This window comes from Lipotes vexillifer, unplaced genomic scaffold, assembly GCF_000442215.2.
Source record: "Lipotes vexillifer unplaced genomic scaffold, Lipotes_vexillifer_v1.1 scaffold2094, whole genome shotgun sequence".
NCBI lineage: Eukaryota > Metazoa > Chordata > Mammalia > Artiodactyla > Lipotidae > Lipotes > Lipotes vexillifer.
The window spans coordinates 1,536,704-1,543,630 of record NW_006790887.1 but is presented as its reverse complement, the minus strand read 5'-3'; the positions used below and the strand labels follow the sequence as shown (position 1 = coordinate 1,543,630).

Genomic DNA, 6,927 nt, shown 5'->3' with positions numbered 1-6,927 from the left:
AAAAAAAAAAAAAAAAAAAAAAAAAGAATGCAGTTCAACTGTTATTTACTAAACAGCAATATGCAAATGCTTTGAAAATACAGAGGCACCCTGGCCTTCCCCTCCCACTCAGAAGCACCCACATCTGGGCCTCACAGTAGATGCTCTGTTAAGAGACACTGTCATGTGTTCAGGAGCATGAGGACAGGTTCAAATCCTGGTTCAGTCTCTTAGCAGCTGTGTGACCTGGGACAAATTGCTTAACCTCTCTGTGCCTCTACATGGAGGCTGATGGAGCCTAATGGCATAGGGGAGGTACTCTCTGAATGGTGCCTGTTTTTCCCCTGCTCCTGGACCCTCCTAGGTCTGTGCTAGGTCTCAGGGAGTTAATGACAGACGTTGTGTGGCTGGTAGTCAGGGTTCAAGGGTGGAGGTCAACGCTTCTATCTGGGAAAAGGTTCTAGTTTTTAGGATTAAATCTGTGTCTTAAGCATCACTAGCCTTAAGTAAAATGGGTGATATCCAGCTTATTTTAACAGGGTTTTGATCACCTGTCAAAAAATAATCTGTAGAGAACAGAGAGCATTATTTGGGGTCTCAGGAATTGCAATTCGAGAAACACAGACTCAGGTAAAGCTGAGAGAGTTCCAGGGAAGAGAAGGAGTCAGAGCTTGTAAAGGCAAAAGCCACAGGTTGTTAAAGTTGTCTGGCAAGAGTTAGGATTGGCTCTGATGCAAAAGGAAATATTGTCCTTAAGGGACAGGCTGTCACGAGTTGTTCAGGGGGTGGGGTCTGATATGTATCTGAGTTTCTGAAACACTGTGCAGACCTTCTGGACGCCTTGTCAGGACAGTGAGTGGTCAGAGCTCAGATCCCGTCCGGCTGAGACGTGGTGGCCTCACTTCCTCGCGGCCTCTGGCTCCATCTGGAGGTTCTCTTGGCAACACCAACTCCACTTTTATTTTCCTCCCACACACCACATATCTTATTTCCCTTTGCTAAAATATAGTTCAAATGTTGGCCGGTCTTCATATAAAATCAGTGATATAACAAATGGAGTGTTTTTAGAACATTAGGAGATCCATACTTAGAAGAAAACTGAGTGAGTGGAGGTGATGGAGCAGGTGGCGGAGATGTCAGCAGACGTTAAGTGTTGCTCCTCTAGTTTCAGGCATCTCGGCCGTATGAGGTAGCTGGTAATTCTCAGAAAGAATGAGGCAATGCCTTTAATCCAGAGCTGCACTTTGAAAAGTGTGCGGAAGACCTATAATATTTTATATGATAAAAAATGTTCTCAAAAAAACACTGATATTATATTAATATTTGTTCTGCTATCTTCTGCATTTTATTGTACATTTTTAAATCTTGAAATTGTTAACTATAAAAAAGAAAGGAAACATTTAGGGAGGTAAGCCAGCACAGGGTAACTTGAATTAGAAAATTTTCAGTTTGTTTTTAAAGAGCTCCCATGTTGAGCAATCCATATTCTTGACACAGCAATTTCCCTCAGGTTTGCACTTCATGACGTATTTAACTAGCCAGCAATAGCATTCTGGAATTATTGCAAATACGGTCATGATCCATTAAGAGAATCTCAAATGCTTTTATGCATATCACAGTCTTCTTTACATGGACATCAGTCTTCAACTGCAGGTGGCACTTCTTAGTTAGAAAAAGGACGTGTCTGCATTGGCTGTCATTCTGCTGGTTCAGTGTGTAATGATCCCAGGAAAAAGTGCCCAGAGCCCAGGGATGGAGTACAGTCGCAGGCTCTGCCTTCAACTCGGGCACCCTTCCCACTTCCGTCTGCTGATGCCACCTCCTGGAGAGCTGAGAGACTGAGTTAATTCTAAAATCCATGTTATAAAAATAACACGCTCGGGCTTCCCTGGTGGCGCAGTGGTTGAGAGTCCGCCTGCCGATGCAGGGGACGCGGGTTCGTGCTCCGGTCTGGGAAGATCCCACATGCCGCGGAGTTGCTAGGCCCGTGAGCCATGGCTGCTGAGCCTGCACATCCGGAGCCTGTGCTCTGCAATGGGAGAGGCCACAACAGTGAGAGGCCCGCGTAACACACAAAAAAAATAAATAAATAACACGCTCCAGGGGGGAAGGGAGAAAATATAACACGCTCCATTGTCATGGTGATTACACCCAGGAAACAGAATTCTTTGCAGTCATCGAATATTTATTCTCCAAAATATAGCCCATAAGCTAAGAAAGCATCGAGCAACCATGTTCTTTTTTTTTTAACATCTTTATTGGAGTATAATTGCTTTACAATGTTGTGTTAGTTGCTGCTGTATAACAAAGTGAATCAGCTATACGTGTACATATATCCCCATATCCCCTCCCTCTTGCGTCTCCCTCCCTCCCACCCTCCCTATCCCACCCCTCTAGGTGGTCACAAAGCACCGAGCTGATCTCCCTGTGCTATGCGGCTGCTTCCCACTAGCCATCTATTTTACATTTGGTAGTGCATATATGCCAATGCTACTCTCTCATTTCGTCCCAGCTTCCCCTTCTGCCTCCCCGCGTCCTCAAGCCCATTCTCTAGGTCTGTGTCTTTATTCCTGTCCTGCCCCTAGGTTCATCAGAAGCTTTTTTATTTTTTTGATTCCATATATATGTGTTAGCATACGGTATTTGTTTTTCTCTTTCTGACTTACTTCACTCTGTATGACAGACTCTAGTTCCATCCACCTCACTACAAACAACTCAATTTCATTTCTTTTTATGGTCGAGTAATATTCCATTGTATATATGTGCCACATCTTTATCCATTCATCTGTCAATGGACACTTAGGTTCTTACTTTACAGCGGAGAAATGGAGCATCTCATTTCTTCATCTCTTTCTTTCCCGAAGGTCATGCAGACTTGGGTATCAAACGCAGGGCCTAGTTCTATGTGGGAGTCGTGGGTGGTCACTGTTGCTGGCATCCTCGAGTGTGGCCTGTGGTCCAGGACGAGGCAGCCCCAGTCCTCACAGGCCCAGGAATAGCAGCAGTAATTGCTAACACACTGTGCCATGCATTTCATAGGGGCTTGTTAATTTGGTCCTTACGACACCTCCACCAGGTAAGTGCTCTCACGTCCCAGCTTTACCAGTTAGAGAAGGAGGCCTCGGAGGTGCCGTGTGTCCCAGGCTGCTGAGCGGATGAGCGCAGGGCCCCGATCCACCACCACCTTCACCCCTTTCACCTTCGGGAGTCCATTCATGCCACCATCAGGGGGCGGATTCCAGCCTGGCTCATCTGGAGACACACTTTCAGTTACATCCATCTTCAGTTAGATCTGTACCTGGAAGTGAAAATTTAAATGTGTGGTAAAGGCGTCACTGAGAGACCCGGCAACGTGACTCGTTTGGACAGCTTGCTGACCTGGAGGGGCTGTGCTCACCTGGGGGACAGCAAAAGACCCCAGCCCCACTCAGTGGAGAGACGTGGGAAGAGGGAAAGGGAGGAGGAGTGGAGAAAAGAAGAAAAGAAAGAAAAGGGTTTGGAGAGATGAGAGCTCCCAGCACGAGGAGCACACGAGGCCGAGGCAGCGACAAGCCTGCAGCCGTCGGACCACAGCGCAGGGTCACTGAGCTTTAGAACTGCTCCTGTGTCGTATTTAATGGTGTCATTACTGAGGTCCGGGGTCACGCTGAATACACAGAAATAGACTTTTCTGAGTGAAGTGTGTGTGCAGGGACGTGGGCAGGGCTCCACGTGCAGCACGATGCTTGTCCCCAGGGAGCACAGCGCCCAGGTCGCCATCCAGCAGGGTTAGCACCAGGAGCCGATCTCCAGGCCGCTGCGTGTCCGTCACCACCCACTTCCCAGAAGGTGACCGCTATTCAGAGTTCTGACACCACACGTTGCTTTTGCCTATTTTAGAATCTTACAGAAGGAACGCCCCAGTCTCCCCAGTTCAGCGTTTTGGAGGGAGGTTCATCCGAATTGTTGCGTGCGGTTATCCTGTTCTTTCTTATTGCTGTGTGAAGATAACACAACTCATTTCTTCAATGTCCACGGAGAAGTGGGTGCCTCTCGGTTTGGGGCGACCACAAGCAGGGCTGCTGTGGACATTCTTGTGAGTTCTCTCCTGCACACGCATACACAGTTCTTCAGATGTGCGTGTGTGTGTGTACACACTTATATTCACGTTTATTTTACGTTTATATGTCTCTCCTGTCATAGGCCATGCATAGGTGTAGTCTCTCCAGGTACTGCATGTGCTCACCTGCCTTGCGGAGATTCCCTCCACTCCACCTCCCACCACCATTGTCTATAACAATATAGAATTGTGTTTTTAATGTGCATTTCCCTGGTGAATAATGATATAATGTGTTTGGAAACTTTTTTTTCTGCAGGACCATTTCAAGTGTTTGCTCATTTTTCTATTCAGCTGCCTCTCTTTTTTTAAGTTAATTTTTAGGAGTCCTGTAAGAGCAGCCTTTCGTCAGATATGGGTATCACAGATTTTATCTCTAGCACTGTGGTTCGACTTTACACCCCCCTAATGAGTCTTTTGATCAGCAAAAGTTCTTCATTTTAATGAAGCCTATTGACCATCTGTCTTCATAGTCAGAGCTTCCTGAGCCTGTTTAAAATATCTCTGGCATGTTCTTCTCTGTTATCATCTAGAAATTTTTATTATTTTAACTTCTCGTGTATAGGTTTATGATCCACTGGTGATTTATTTTTGTGTATGGTGTGAGGTAGGGGTTAAGGTCCATTTGCTTTCTCTGTATGTGTATTCAGTTTCTCCAGGACCATTACCTGGAAAGCCCACCTGTGCCAGTGCGTTGCAAAGGCATCTTTGTGACTGTGTATCAAGGGACTGGTTGCCCTGCTCTGTCCTATTTCCCTCTTTATCTGTCACGTGCAGTTTTTACATGGCTGTCATTGCTGTGCCTTTATAATAAGCCCTGACTTGCAGCAGTGTAAGTCTGTCAGCTCTTCTTTCTCACTAGGAAGAGCTTGGTCATCTGCACTTACACGTGAATTTTTTTAATCAGCTTGTCAGTAGCCATTAAAAAAACCCTTCTGGGATTTCATTTTGGATTGCATCGAATCTGTAGACCACCTTTGATAGACTGGACATCTTTACAGTTTTTAATCATCCAACCAGTGATTATAGTAGATCCTTCCATTGGTTTGGGCCTTCTTAATTTCTTTCAATAATATTCTGTGGTTCTCTGAGTAAACATCATGGACGTCTTTTGATAGTCATGCTGAGGTATTTGTTTATGCTGTTGTATATATTTGTGTATGCATAACGTTTAGAAAAGGAATTGATATTGATATATTGATCTTGCTTCAGCAGACTTGTCAAATTTATTTATGAATTTTATAATTATTCTGCAAATTCATCTGGATTCTTCTTATATGCAACTCAAGTTTTTGTGAAGCCCAGTATGAATAGAAGTGATGATAGAGGACCACCTTTTCTTATTTTTGAGCTCAGAGTGAAGGTTCTCAATATTTCACTTGTAAGCGTGACGTTTGCTGCAGATACTTTGAAGATACTCTTTACCAGATTAAGAGCATTCCTTTCAATTCCCAGTTTTCTGAGTTTTTAATCATGAATGGGTGCTGAATTTATGATGATTTTTCTGTGTATATTGAGGTGAGCAGATGGTTTTTATCATTTGTTCATTTAATGTGAAAAAATACATAGGTAGATTTTCTGATATTAAATCTACCTTTCGTTCCTAAACTTAACCCTAGTTGGTTGTGATATATTATCCTCTTACTATATAACTGGGTTTAGTTTACGAATGTCTTGTTGAGGATTTTTGTGCCTACACTCATGAATTTGATATAATTTTCCTTTCTCGTAAGATAGGCTTTGATATGACAGTTGCGCTGGTCCATAGGTGAATAAGAAAGTGCCCCCCTTTCCTATTCTGTGGAATAGTGTGGGTTAGATGAGGTGCTATTTCTTCCGTAGCATTTGTGGAATTCACCAGTGAAGCCATCTGGGCAGAGAGTTGTCATGTGGGAAGGTTTTCTTTTTAGGTTCAAGTTTTTAAAACAGACATATGACAATTCAGATTCTCTGTTTCTCCTATGTTAGTTATAAGTTTTGTTTTTCAAGGAATCTATTCATTTCATCTACATTTCTATATCTCTTATTATATTTTTCACGTATGTAAGAGCTATACTTATATCTCCTTTTTCATTCCTGGTATTGGTAATTTTTATTTTCCTTCTTTGTATCTTGATGAATCTTACTGTATAAAGCTTTATCAGTTTTATCAGTGTTTTCCAAGAACCAGCTTTTGACTTTAATTTTCTCTCCTGTATGCTTATTTATTAATTTACTGACTTGTGCTCTTATCTTTATTGTTTCCTTCCTTCTGCGTTCTCTGGTTTCTATTTGGTACACTTTTTCTAGCTTCTTAAGTTAGGTGTATGTTCAGCCTTCCTTTGTTTAAAATGCATTTATTTATACCTACACATTTCCCTCTCAGACCTGCTTTAGTTCCTTTTTTTACGTTTAAATATGTGTTTTCCATTATCATTGAGTTCTAATTTTTCTAAACTCTTTTTTTTATTATTTTTAAACCCATAGGCTATAGAAGACTATAGATTAATTTCTAAGCTGAATAGAAAATTAGTGACAAGTTGGATTGTGGCTTAATTCATGGTGATCAGGGAGCATACCACATGAATTAAATCCTCTAAAATTTGTTGAGACTTGATTTATGACTCAGAGTGTGGTCTATTTTAGTAAAAGTTTCATTTTCATTTGAAGACAATATAATTTCCACAGTTATTGGCTTGTACGCTACATATGTCATTTACATAATTTTGTCAATCATGTTATCTAAATATTCTAAATTTTACTGTTTGTTTTAACTACTTGTGCTATCAGTTACTGACAGACCTGTATTTAAATTTCCAACTATAATTGCGGGCTTGTCTATTTCTTCTTTTTTTTTTTTTTTTTTTTTTTTT

At 42.1% G+C, this 6,927-nt stretch overlaps 1 protein-coding gene across 1 annotated transcript in view; it reads left to right on the top strand.

Annotated features, from left to right (window-relative positions):
- VIPR2 (vasoactive intestinal peptide receptor 2) overlaps window positions 1-6,927 on the top strand; it is a 76,519-nt gene that overhangs the window by 51,665 nt on the left and 17,927 nt on the right. The window lies entirely within an intron of this gene.